At 41.6% G+C, this 14174-nt stretch overlaps 1 long non-coding RNA gene across 1 annotated transcript in view; it reads left to right on the forward strand.

Moving 5' to 3' along the window:
- Positions 1 to 14174, forward strand: part of LOC108516585 (uncharacterized) — a 44108-nt gene that overhangs the window by 1811 nt on the left and 28123 nt on the right. The window contains exon 2 of the long non-coding RNA XR_001881872.1: positions 2137 to 2280. This is a non-coding gene — a long non-coding RNA (uncharacterized LOC108516585). The remainder of the gene's footprint in view (positions 1 to 2136; positions 2281 to 14174) is intronic.

Below are 14174 nucleotides of genomic sequence, written 5' to 3' on the forward strand. Positions count from 1 at the left end.
AAAAAAAAAAAAAAAAAAAAAAAAAACCCTGAATGACTCCATAGTGCCTGGAGGAGAAACCTAAATACTTTAGAAAGGAGTTCAAGGCCCTCCATAAAATCTGGTCCGACTTCCCTACTCAGCCCCGCCTCTTTTTCTTCTCTCTCTTTACATCTTCTATTCTCTCCAGCTGTGCCACACTTTCAGCTGTTCTGGAACAGACCTTATATTTCACAACTCTTTGCTTATTAGATCCATCTCAAATGTCAGACATTCCGTGGAATCTTGTCTTGTGTCTCTATCAAAATTATCACACTACTATTACCACCATTAGCATCACCATCCTTACCCTGGTATCCTCTACACTTCCTCATTAACTCAAAGATAAGTTTATATTTCTCTCCCTATTTCAACTTCCTGCCTCCATAGAAATGATTTTCTGGTTCAGCAGTTTCAATGAATCAGTCAAATATTTGCACACCTGTTATGTGCAAAGTACTGACTCCATTTCTGATACTCAACTCACTTTTCAGTTGAAATTTTGAGTGCAGCTGAGTTCTGAAACATTATTAGTTTATAAGAGTCTGAAAATACATGCATTTATAAAAATCTTGGGGGACCTCCTCTTTCGGCTTTGGAACCCCCCTCCGTCTGTCTCTGAATGGGGGAGCTGCTTCTTTCTGTCTTCTCCCTTCCTTCTTGCCTGTTAAACTCTCCACTCCTTAAAAACATCCCATGTGTGTCCGTGTCATTTTATCTAACCTGGCATGAGGACCAAGAACTGTGGTGTTCCTCCACTCATCAGAGCCCGATCATTTTGGTGCGTGCGCCCAGAAGGGAAATTCAGTAATCAGACAGAAGCAATCACGCTCCAACTGGTGCTGTAAACTGAACCACACATGGACCCGCCATTCTTGTGAGGACTCTTAGATCTACCCCAGGAGGAGCGCTAGCTGCTGTTCCCCATTAGACGCCCCTTTTCAGCAGGAAGTAGCCAGAAGGAGTCGCTCCCCAAAACCCACTAACAGCAGGTAGTGTGGCATCTCCATAGTGGGGAGTGTTGTAGGAAAAGGGGTCCTTGGGAGGTTTTCGGTTTTTAAAGCATCTCCAGAAAAGTTTCCTGTAAAGCCCGGGCTCTCAGAGCCAGGTCAGCAACCTTTGATATGCAAATGCTGGCCATTAGAAACTGGGTCCACCCCAACATGGAGGCCTTCTTACCCTTTCCCCACATGTTCCTGGCAACATGGCCGCCCCCACATATCCCCACATGTGTAGAAAATCATGGCACCCCATATTTGCATATTAAAAGGGTAGGGTGGGAGGGCCAGCGTTTTCATGGGCTTCATGAATGACATGCCTAGTCAAACCAATCCCCTGAGCCTTATGCAAATCAAACATCGCCTCCTCCAGCGTCTGCATATATACCTGGCTGGTATCCGTGGCAAGGTGGGGACCTCTTGTTTTGGCTTTGGAGACCCCTTCCCTCTGTCTCCCTACAGGGCAGCTTCTTGCTTCTGTCTTACCCTTTCCTTCTTCCCTATTAAACTCTCCACTCCTTAAAACCATTAAAAAAAAAATCTTAAAATAATTAAGTTGAGATGAAAAAAGCCTTGTAAACTTCTTTTGGAACAGAAGATATGAAGCAAACAGGGAGGTAGATGGCAGTGTATTCCCAGCCTTGTAGCTAAGCAAGTGAGCGGGAAGCAGGGCTTCTATTCACCGATGATACATTCTCACTCACTGTGTGATGATTCAGTCGTCTGGCAAAGCATCCTCTAGTTCAATTAAAATATGTCTGAAGTTTTGGTTTAAATATAGTAATAGACACAAATATTAAAATCATTTTTTCCTAAGCTTTTCAAAAATTATGTATTCTCAGGATACGATGGATAGTCATTTGCCTCTGCAAATTTAAGGCCCACAATTTATTTGTGTGTTCCCTATTCTCATTGCAACATGCTTTAGGGCTGAATATAAACAGGAAAAGGATTCAATATGCATACATTAATATTAGTAAACCTTTGCCCATAGTAAAATGATCATGGCTATAAAACTTTAAGGCTTGTCATTTTTCTTTCAAGGAAACAGTCAAGCAGATTTTAAACATGTCAACAAAAAATAAGTTCTTTCATTTGCTCATTTGTTTCTCCCTTCCAGCATGTGAAGCACTATATGAGCTACTGAGGATACAGGAATAAACAACAACACAGGTGTGTCCTCTGCCCAAACCGGGCATAAATGAGCATCCAAATGAACACAAACAAATCTGTGGCTTTTGAGGAAGAAGGACCATTACAAAAGGTACAGAGCAAATGTGTTGAGATCATGTTTATCAATCACTGAAGTAACTATTCTCCACAATTTCAATGATTCTCCAGCCAATATACTATTACCCCTCCTTATTAAAATAAAAATGAAAAACTCTGCCAATAGAAAGCTGCCTTTCCTAGTAGATTGCATGCAAGTCATACTGTTAACTAGAACTTAAGATACCTTGTTGATTTAATCAGTAGGTTACTATGGGTAAATTCAGTATTAAGAGAAGTGAGGCTATCAATATTACAGATATGTCTTGCATTTTTCCAATCAGTCATTACTTGAGCTAACATTAAAAATCTTAATATATTACACTCTATGTTTTTTGAGCACAAATATAACAATTTGAAAAATAAGGTGACTGGGCACAGTGGCTCACGCCTGTAATCCCAGCACTTTGGGAGGCTGAGGTGGGCGGTTCACAATCTGGAGATCGAGACCATCCTGGCCAACATGGTGAAACCCCGTCTCTACTAAAAATACAAAAATTAGCTGGGTGTGGTGGTGCGTGCCTGTAATCTCAGCTACTTGGAGGCTGAGGCAGGAGAATTGCTTGACCCCAGGAGGCAGAGGTTGCAGTGAGCCGAGATCGTGCCACTGCACTCCAGCCTGGTGACACAGCAAGGCTCTGTCTCAAAAAATAAAAAATAAATTTAAAAATTGCACAACATTTTCTTTAAATAATGTAATTTTTGTCATAGCTATTGATTTTCTTCCAGGATCATTTGCCTCCCGTCTTTCTTCCAAGTGTCATCATCTTATGTATTTCACTTTTTTTTTTTTTTTTTTTTTTTTTTTTTTGAGACGGAGTCTCGCTCTGTCGCCCAGGCTGGAGTGCAGTGGCCGGATCTCAGCTCACTGCAAGCTCCGCCTCCCGGGTTCACGCCATTCTCCTGCCTCAGTCTCCCGAGCAGCTGGGACTACAGGCGCCCGCCACCTCGCCCGGCTAGTTTTTTGTATTTTTTTAGTAGAGACGGGGTTTCACCGTGTTAGCCAGGATGGTCTCGATCTCCTGACCTCATGATCCGCCCGTCTCGGCCTCCCAAAGTGCTCGGATTACAGGCTTGAGCCACCGCGCCCGGCCCACTTTTTATAAAACTTTAAACAGCAAGAGGCCATGCAAAATGAAAAAAGCTAACTTGTATTAATTCATTTAGTCCCTTAAAAGCTGTATCAGAAGCTATAGTTGAAAAAATAGTAGAGTTATTAGGAGTGTTGCAATGTACTCCTAAATGTCCTATAACTGATATATTAGTCTTATACTCTTAATCATATATAATGATCTTAGTACTAGCAGACGTGTAAGGTCTAAGATGCCATTTAATACAATTTTGTCTCCAAATTCTGCTGTGGTTTCATCAATGCCTTTTTGTCAGCTCTGAGTTTAAATTTTAATCTGGAACCATAACTGATTTATCCCAGCTGCTGACAACTGCCTGGAATCTGGTTTGGAGCATCTCCAAAGCCAACGTACTTTCCCCCAAGAAAACACAGGAAGATCTCTCTGCCCAGGCTTGAAAATACATAAGGATCTGGTTTTCCATCCTTTACTTTAGGGTGACTTTAACATGATTCAATGCCCACTGACTGCCTTTACTCCTACAGGTAAAGTAATAAACAAAGGAGTCAACTCTCAGGGACTCTCTCTTTTGTCTGCTTTATGTGGCCATTTTCCTTCATTGCCCTCTCACATTCACTCAGTAATCCACCAAATATTTATGGAGCCTTCATGGTGTGCAAGGCAGTGAACTCCATACTGTAGGAAGAGTGAAGCCATGGAGATCACAGGCCTGGCTCTTTATACCTTTGCCTTTCTGTTGAATTGAACTTCCTGTTAAGTTTAAAATACACAACAGAACTTTGATGATGTTGAGGCCTGGTCGGGGATGGGACAGATAACCAGCCCTTAAAAATAAAGCTCCTCCAGCCCTGCTGAATACCTTCTGAAAGAAGGAGGGTTATTATAGAGCATAAATAAAACAGTAGTGATTAATAATAAGAAAGTTTATCTCTTTACTCACTCAAGAGCAATCCTTTTGGGGCAAATCACTTATGATTTCCTTCCCGGATTGAAGAGAGCATGCACAGACAGAAGGTGGGGGCTGGTGCTGGTGCTGAGCCTGGCATGGGGAGGGAGGAAACAAGAGTGAAAAGACTCTTTCATTCTTCTGGCAAAGGCAGCCTTGCAGCTGGGGCCACAGTCTGCGGTGCTGATCCATCTGCTGGGCAGTCACCTCCCGAGCGAGCCTGTGTTCCTCCAATCATGCGTATCTTAGCACCAGTCTCTGGCAGGAGCCAGGAGATGGGGAAGACAATTTAAATGATTCACATAACTTCAAAAAAATGTGGATAAGCCCTTATTTTTCTCCCAAACCAAGAGTATCTACTCAATTTAAACTCTTACCTGAGATCTGTCTTCCTCAGACCCAGCGTCACGAACTTGCCGTCTAACCTGGCAGGTCAGTAAAACCTTACCCCTTTCAGGTCCTCATCTGTAAAATGAGAAGGTGGCAGCAGAGGTTCCGAAGGCTCCTTCCAAATGAAAACAAATACGCTTTTTACATCAGTAGAATTTCAGTGGGCTCACACTTGACTCTGAAAGAGAAAATAAAAAATTATTTGTTTTTCTGTTGGCCCTTTCCTGTCATTTTAGCTTACTTATTTCTACTTATTGATCCCATTTTTGTGTCTCTTATTTCTTCTATTAACACCACTAGATTAAACCAAGCAAAAATTTAAAGATTAATTATCCTTTTAAAAAAATTTTAGACGTGTAACACACACACACACACACACACACATATATACATACACACACCCTGCATGTAGATGAAGCCGCTAGAAATGAAAACCTAACTGAAACATAATTCCAGTGGTTCTCAAACTTTGGCAGGCATTAGAATCACCTGAAAGATTTTTTAGAATGCATATTGCTAGGCATCAACCCAGAGTTTTTAATTTGCTAGGTGAGGTGGAGTCCCAAAATTAACTTTTCTTACATGTTCCAAGTAATACGGATGTTGCAGGTCTGGGACCACGCTTTGAAAAGCACTGCTTTGTAGCACAGCTTCCAGGAGACTCCAGTGTGTGTTCTGTGTGTATCTTCTCTATGTATGTGTGTTCTGTATGTGTATGTGTACAGTACATGAATCTCCAATGTATATTCTTGTCTAATCCCTTGAAGTCATGATGTGCCTCAGGCCATAGTTTCTTCTCTCTACTGATTGTCAGTTGTCACCAAGTTGAGGTGGCAGTGGCATTTTTCTTTATGTCAAAACGCTTTCCATCTATTCCTAACTGATTGCCTACTGATTTCTTGGTTCCCTTGACTATTTCGTTGAAAGTATCTCAAACCGCTGTAAAACTTGCATTTTAACATCTAGCATGACATTTTCCCTTTGTTTAGTTTCATTTTCTTTTTTTTTTTTTTTTTCATTTTCATGTCAGATTAAGAACTCCCACCAACACACATTCTCATTTAATCCCCCAGCCATTGTGATCTAAAACTCTTTGCCAGAAATTCTGCATGCCCAGAACACACACACACACACACACACACACACACACACACAAACACACACACACACACACTGAAAGAGAGGCCACTCAAGTCAGGGTAACAAGGTGGAACCTTTGCAGTGCATTTAGCTAATGCTAATAGAGATGCAGTATAATGTAGTTGTACCAAGTTTCCATCTTTGCCTTAAGCAGGATATGAGCCTGAGATTGTAGAAGAAAGGATTCTGTAAACAGATTTATTTCATGATATTTGGGTAGACAGTTCTTGTTAACATAGAACAACTTTGTACTAACCATAGAAAATGTTTTTCAATAAATCCTCCTTGACAATCAATGTGTTCTCAGGTTCTTGTCTTCTGAGAGAGATCTATAGAATAAATTATTCTGGGAAGTGTATGGTATGGCACATAAAGAGGAAGGAGTGGTTATTTGTATGAAATAAAAACTGTAACTGATTTTTAAAAGATACTTACATGACTTAATCTCTGTTAGAGTGCCAATATTAAAACTAAGTAACGATTATGAGGGCTTATTAGCAGTCCTCTCCAAAGTGAGGAAACAAGATCTGTTCTTCAACATTGCCTTCTGCTTCCTGCCTGCTCCTTCCCCTCTCCCTTTCTGCCTACACAGAGGGTCTTGTCATTTAGCAGGAAGAAAAACGACTCAGGAGCCCTGAAGCAGAGGGCTGCTACTGTTGCTGGTGATTGATGGGTCTGGGTAATTTCACCTCTGATGTCAAAAAGATTTAAGTTTCACTTTCAAACTCCTTGCTGAAGCCAGCCATCTATCTCAGCCCTACCAAGTTTAGCCCACTCTTAGCCCTCAGGAGCATTAGGCATTTCTTTCCCATTCACAGTTATCTATGACTTTTTTTCTGGTTGCACATATGTTTGTAGCATGTGGTATGTTTCTGCATGTATGTGTATGTGTGTGTATCTGGAGTGAAGATGACTGAGCTTCCAGTCTCACTAGCCTAGATAGAACTTCAAGCCTCTCTTTAAAATGGCCTATGTCAAATAATTTTTTTTAAAAAGCTACTTACTTAATGACATCTTTAACACTTCAGATTTCTGTACATATCTATAAGATCTTACTGCTATGGTTTGGCTGTGTCCCCATCCAAATCTCATCTTAAATTCCCATGTGTTGTGGGAGGCACCTGGCAGGAGGTAATTGAATCATGGGGGTGGGTCTTTCCCATGCTGTTCTCATGATAGTGAATAAGTCTCACGAAATCTGATAGTTTTGTAAGAGGGAGTTTCCCTGCACAAGCTCTCTCTTTTTGCCTGCTGCCATCCACGTAAGACGTGACTTGCTCTTCCTTGCCTTCCACCATGATTGTGAGGCCTCCCTAACCACGTGGAACTGTAAATCCATTAATCCTTTTTCCTGTATAAATTACCCAGTCTTGGGTATGTCTGTATCAGCAGCGTGAAAATGAACTAATACACTTACTAAAGGTATTCTACTGTCCCACAAAACTTATTCGACACATTGCCTTGACTGTAGAAGCTGTGTTGTGAATTATGACTGTGGGTAGGAGTTACTCTGTGACTTCTATTAGTATGGCTTGGTGGAGATCAGAATATTAGTTTGTAGATTTCTTATGTTTCGTTATTTACTTATTTATTTGTTTATTTATTTTTTAAGACAGGGTCTTACTCTGTCACCCAGACTGGAGTGTAATGCGAACTCACCACAGCATTGACCTCCTGGGCTCAGGTGCTAGGCTCACCACAGCAGCGACCTCCTGGGCTCCCTCCCATCTGAGCTTCCTGAGTAGCTGGAACTACAGTGCTCACCACCACACCCAGCTAATGTTTGTATTTTTTGTAGAGACGCGATTTTATCATGTTGCCTGGGCTCAAGTGACGCACCCACCTCGGCCTCCCAAAGTGCTAGGATTACAGGTGTGAGCCACTGTGCCTGGCCATGTTTAATTTTTTAATTAGATGGAGGCATGGGAGTGTTCATTCCTTTTGTATGTGTGAATGTCTGATTTATTTCTATTGCCATTTATAATGCAAAGATAGATACTTCCTAATTATTTATTCTGACCAGGGATATTATTTATTGATAGAGCTGATGATAGTATGTGGCTTTTGTGAACTGATCTGCTTTTTGGTTTTGTTTTTATTCTAAAGTTAACTTTTCACTTAGTTGTAACCTTGAGCTAATACAGAGGTTTGATTGTTTGATCGTTTTTAGCTTTCTGATGGGTAGTCAAGCGGTTCTCCTGCCTCAGCCTCCCGAGTAGCTGGGACTACAGGCGTGTGCCACCACGCCCAGCTAATTTTTGTATTTTTAGTAGAGACAGGGTTTTGCCACATTGCCCAGGATGGTCTCGATCTCTTGACCTTGTGATCCGCCCACCTCAGTCTCTCAAAGTGCTGGGATTACAGGCGTGAGCCACTGCGCCTGGCCGATAACGGCTTTTAAACAGTTAAAGCTGTTTAAAAACACAACTCCTCTGAGAAGCTACTAAGAATTGGATCCATTCAAAGCTGAAACTGCTGTTCTTATCTGTTTGGCAAATCTAGATTAGACTTTTTGCAATTTGTGATGTAATTGTGTACACTTACCATGGAGTTGCTGAGACAATTAACATTAAGGATTGACCCCTTATGGTATGACATACCCCCAGAGAGGGCAAGGAAGGTAGCTTAGGGAGAGAATAGCTGTCAAGTCCTTTCTTGCCTTCACTGCTTATGAGATGATAGGATTCTCCAGAAGTATCCTCTCTCCCCAAAGACTGAGTGAGTCCCACCACTGTTAAGTTCCGATGCATACTGAGTTTTCCAGAGAGGGGCTGCCTAACGACCAACACACTTCATCCAGCTGGAGCCCCTGGCACTTAAGACCAGGGGAGGAACTTAACTCTTTTGAAAGGTGCCAGGCCATGTAAACCAGAGCAGTTTTTCTAAATAGTAAAATGTTATTAGCCATGAAGAGATTTAACCCCTTCATCCTGTAACATTGACCTCCTGGACTCAGGTGCTAGACTCCAAATATATGAATAAATATTGATAATAATAACAATGATCATGATAATGCAACCCTTATACATCTAGGGGTCATCTGCTTTTTTTCAGAGCAAGGTCATGTTCCAGAGGCAGAAGTCAGCAGCCACAGAAATTTTAAAAAGTCACTACATTCTTTATTTTTGGTCGATGAAGAACATGAGAGGGATATGATTCCGACTCGGGGCAAAACCTTTTAAAAACCCCTCTCTCCAGTTTTCTTGTATGCTCCAGAACCTCTCATGTGTCAACACTAAAACTATCCCATGAGTTCCTAACTTATGTGGAACTTGCTCTTTTCTTTCCTGTTCTTTCTGTGGCAGATACCTCGGTTTTTATGCAAGCAATCAAAAAATTTCCTCATTAAGTGGAAGAGGCACAGAAACAACTGAGTAGGCATGGTGCTTACTGAAGTACTGCATTGTGTTTTGGAAGGAGAGGATCAGGGAAGGATCTGAACATCCTACTTAATAGTTCTTGCTGCAGCACAATAGCTGCCCTTCATTATGCCATGGCCACAATGCAACCACATATTAGATGCTCTGTTTGTATTTTCTCATTTAAGACTTGTTAGCCCCATTCTAAAGAAGAGGCATCTGAGCTTCCCAGGGGATAATTAGTATTCTCATGGGCCCATTGCCTCAAAGTGGCAAAGTCAGGATCTGAACTCAAATCTTTCTTCGTCCAAAGCCTTTACATGTACCACTAGTCAGTCACCATGCCTGTTATTTTAAATAATTAATTCAGAGGGAAACAAATAATTTCTCTTTTTTTTTCTTTCTTTTTTTTTTTTTTGAGACAGAGTTTCACTCCTGTCACCCAGGCCAGAGTGCAGTGGTGTGATCTTGCCTCACTGCAACCTCTGCCTCCCAGATCACTCAAGCAATCCTCCCACCTCAGCCTGCCGAATAGCTGGGATTGCAGGCGTGTGCCACCACACCCAGCCAATGTTTTTTGTATTTTTCGGTAGAGATGGGGTTTTGCCACGTTGCCCAGGCTGGTCTCAAACTCCTGGGCTCAAGCGATCCACCCGCATTGGCCTCCCAAAGTGTTGGGATTACAGGTGTGAGCCAGCACATCTGGCCCTATACATCATTTTTACTGGTAAAAGCTCCAAAGTTTAAAAATATAAAGATATTAACTCAATTTTATTCATTAACTTCATAGACTCTTATGCAATCATTTCATTTAAAATAATAAGAAAGCTGTATTTTTTATGTAAAGAAGCATACAAGATAATGATTGGTTAAAAATGAAATGAAGTTTAGTATATAAAATTCTAACCATTTAAAAGTAAGCATATACAGAGTTAAATATCAGAAAAGTCATAAATATGCAAATTAAGTCTAGTAAGGTGAAGAAGAGGAGTTCTATTTTTTGCTAAAGTTATTCACATTTTAAATGACTCTGTCTTTGAAAGAAAGAAAGATTGTCAGTCTTGGGTGGTACTGATTCTACTGACTGCACGCTTCACAAACCCAAGTTCAAACTGGAGAAAGATAAACACTCTCATTAATCTGATAGATTAAGACAATTCATATTCTTCACCTTCTTATCCTATTTTTATCAGAATACTACTATACTTAACAGTGAAACAGCCTGAAACAAAATCAACCTAAAGGCCTGCTCTCCTGCCCTGGGGGGGGGCACCGTGGGCTTGTTTAAATCAAAGGCAAAGTGGTAAATTAGCAGTCTGATGCCGATTCAGGCTCATTCCTCTACCAGCAGACACTGAGCATTTCTTTTCTTTTTTCTTCTTTTTGAGACAGAGTTTTGCTCTTGTTGCCCAGGCTGGAGTGTAATGGCTCAATCTCGGCTCACCGCAACCTTTGTCTCCCAGGTTCAAGTGATTCTCCTGCCTCGGCCTCCCAAGTAGCTGGGATTAGAGGCATGCGCCACCATGCCTGGCTTTTTTTTTTTTTTTTTAAGTAGCGACAGGGTTTCTCCATGTTGATCAGGCTGGTCTCCAGCTCCCAACCTCAGGTGATTCACCCTCCTCGGCCTCCCAAACTGCTGGGATTACAGGCGTGAGCCACTGCGTCTGGCCGACGCTGACCGTTTCTTACTCTCCCCTTCCTTGCTCCACCTGAAGCCTTTAGTAGTCATTCAAGTATAAAAGACTGGTGTCATTTCAAGAGTGTCTTCTCTTCAGGAGATTTGTGTCAGATCTCTAAGCCTTGCTCTCTAAAGGAAATGGAGACTCTAAGTGAAAGAGAATTTGAGGAATTGTTGAGAAGACAGGTAAGAGACACTGAAAGCCAACCTCACTCTGTGATGCAAGGCCACCTTTATGCTGGGGGAAAGACTGCCTTCCTGAGGGGCTGTATCCTCAGAGGAAAATTGTTCTTCATTTTATATCTTTAAAATAACACTTCTGGTGTTTATTGCTTTCATGAAAGAGTGAATTTTGAAAAGGAGACTTTATTATGCCTATAGAAGATAGTTTTCTCTGCTTATATGTTAGTTCATGCATTTTCTCTGAAGGACTTTTTTCTCCTGAAGGTGGGTTTTCTCTTACAGAAAACAGGTGTGAAAGTTCAGTGTTCAACAACTCTACCATTCTCTTTAACAGATTTATTTCATTTTATTTTATTCTATTTTATTTTATTTATTTTTTGAGGCTCCTGCTCTATCACTAGGCTGGAGTGCAGTGGCGTGATCCCAGCTCACTGCAGCTTACACCTCCCACGCTCAAGCAATCCTCTCACCTCAGCCTCTTAAGTAACTGGGACTGCAGCCATGTGCCACCACACCTGGCTATGTTTTGTATTTTTTTCATAGAGATGGATTTTCAACATGTTACCCAGGCTGATCGCGAACTCCTGGGCTTCAGTGATCCGTCCACCTTGTCTTCTCAGTGTTGGGATCACAGGCATGAGCCACCGTACCCAGCAAGCAGATTTATTTTACATTTCATTTTGTCTTTTATAAGTCAACATAAGATGCCTCACTTTGCTCCAAGTATCAAGCTTTGTTTCATTCTCTGAGCTCCTAGAAGACAAGACTTCCTGTGTGCCAGCGAGGGGTTGTGGTTGATAGCTGTGATTTGAGGAGGTATTTCACAAGCAGTATCATTTTATCTATGCCACCCTCTCTGTATTTCTATTGCATTTTTATGCTCATTGTATTTAAAAAGGTACCAAACAACAAAGAGCCAACAATTTCACCCTCCGATTCCATTGCTTATACCTTCTGCTTCATTTCATGTGTCTGACCTACATACAGAGTCTGTGTCATGGTCCTGGGTCTATACTGTAGCCCAGATAATAGCTTAGAGATATTTTTCTTAATGAAGAGCACTGCTTTATAGTCCAGTGTACTGGAATATACATATGGAATTTAAATTGGGTGACACTGAGCTCATATAAATCTGGAAGGTAATGCAAAACATATTTTTCTCTTTATACTCTCCTGCTTCCTGATAGGCTGCTGTGGTCTAGAAAGAGCTCTTCTCTGGGTTTCTGGAGAAATAGAATAGAACTCCCATCTGGAATTCATTAGCTGATCAGGATCTTGTGCAATTCTCTTAATCATTCTGAGTCTCATATGGAATGTAATAATAATAATGGCTATGTTTCAAGGTGCTATAAAATTATCGGAAGTAATGTGCATAGAAATCTGTTTTACTTTGTCAACTACAGATGTTCAGTTATTTTTCCACCCCAAGACTGTCCTGGCCCAGGGTTTTCTGGATCCATACCATTTTGGATGCTCAGGACGTCCAAAGGGTCATTAGGGTGTTCTTCAGCTCTTCCTCTCACCCCTATATCTGTGTCTATAGACTCCACCCCTTTCTTTCCTCTACTGCTACACTCATTTTCAGGTACCCATCGCCATTCCAGCAGCCTCCCAACTCTTTGTCTAGACCTTCTGGGAATCACCAAAGTCAAGCTTTCCTGAGATTTCCAAAGTGTCTAACTTTTTAAGCCATACTTTATTATCTATATCTTCTATATTTTCTTTTCTTTATTCTTTTCTTTTCTATGGAGTCTTGCTCTGTCACCAGGCTGGAGTGCAGTGGTGCTATCTCAGCTCACTGCAACCTCTGCCTCCTGGGTTCAAGCAATTCTCCTGCATCAGCCTCCCGAGTAGCTTGGGTTACGGGTGCCCGCCACCATACCTGGCTAATTTTTGTATTTTTAGTGGAGATGGGGTTTCACCGTGTTGGCCAGGTTGATTTCAAACTCCTGACCTCAAGTGATCCACCCACCTTGTCCTCCCAAAGCGCTGGAATTATAGGCACGAGTCACGGCGCCCGGCCTCCTATTTTCTATATATTTCTTACTTAGAGATGTTAAACCAATGTTTCTATAGGATCTAACATGCTGACATTGAAAGGAAAGTCTCTTGGTTTCACTTCTTTCATCCTATGTTTCAGATTGTCAATAGCCATCTTCCTAAAACCCGTTTCTCATTATTCTGTGCCTCTTCCTAAGAACTTTCTTTGAATTCCCACTGCCTAAAGATCAAAGTCCAAATCGTTTAACATGTCCTACAAGGCTTTTTGCATCTAGTTCCAGCCAAGCTTGAGTCAATGCTCTACATGCCCTGCACCCACTGACTGACTAGCCACACGGAGTTGAATGCACTTCCCTATGTAGGTCATGCATTTCCAACTCTCTTTACTCTTGCTCCTTCTCTTTCTTTCGTCTGGAATTTCTGTATACCACTTATAAGCCTGACAGATTCAACACTGCTCTTTCAGGACCCAGTTTGGAAATGTCATCTTCTCTGTGACACCTCTTCAATTCTTCCAGACAGACTTTGTCCGTCTTCTCAGTTCCCGTTCCATGGCTGGCATTTATTCAGTGCTTACTATGGCTCAATGTGCTCTGATTGGTATTTCTAGGCCCACTATAACAAGCAGCTGTGTCAGGACTGCATGCACCTCATCATTTTGCCTTTCTCACACCATCTTGAATATGTTTTTATTATATAAATCATTATACTGAATTGCAGCTATTTGTTTCTGTGTCTTTCTTTTCCAATCTACGCTCCTAGACTTTTTAATCTTTATGCCCCTCCCTTGGCCTGGTAACTGGCAACCAGTAGAATCTCCGGAATTTTTCATTGAAATTAAAAGCAGTACCACATGAAGTTAAACTCCATCCAGAATCCTTCTAGACATCAGGGCCCCTATTAGTTGCAGGGGCCATTGAAAATAATATGCTAAGAATAGATAAGGCTCCGGCCGGGCGCGGTGGCTCAAGCCTGTAATCCCAGCACTTTGGGAGGCCAAGACGGGCGGATCACGAGGTCAGGAGATCGAGACCATCCTGGCTAACACGGTGAAACCCCGTCTCTACTAAAAATACAAAAAAACTAGCCGGGCGAAGTGGC

This window comes from Rhinopithecus bieti, unplaced genomic scaffold (assembly GCF_001698545.2).
Source record: "Rhinopithecus bieti isolate Rb0 unplaced genomic scaffold, ASM169854v2 scaffold_35538, whole genome shotgun sequence".
Classification (NCBI taxonomy): Eukaryota; Metazoa; Chordata; class Mammalia; order Primates; family Cercopithecidae; genus Rhinopithecus; species Rhinopithecus bieti.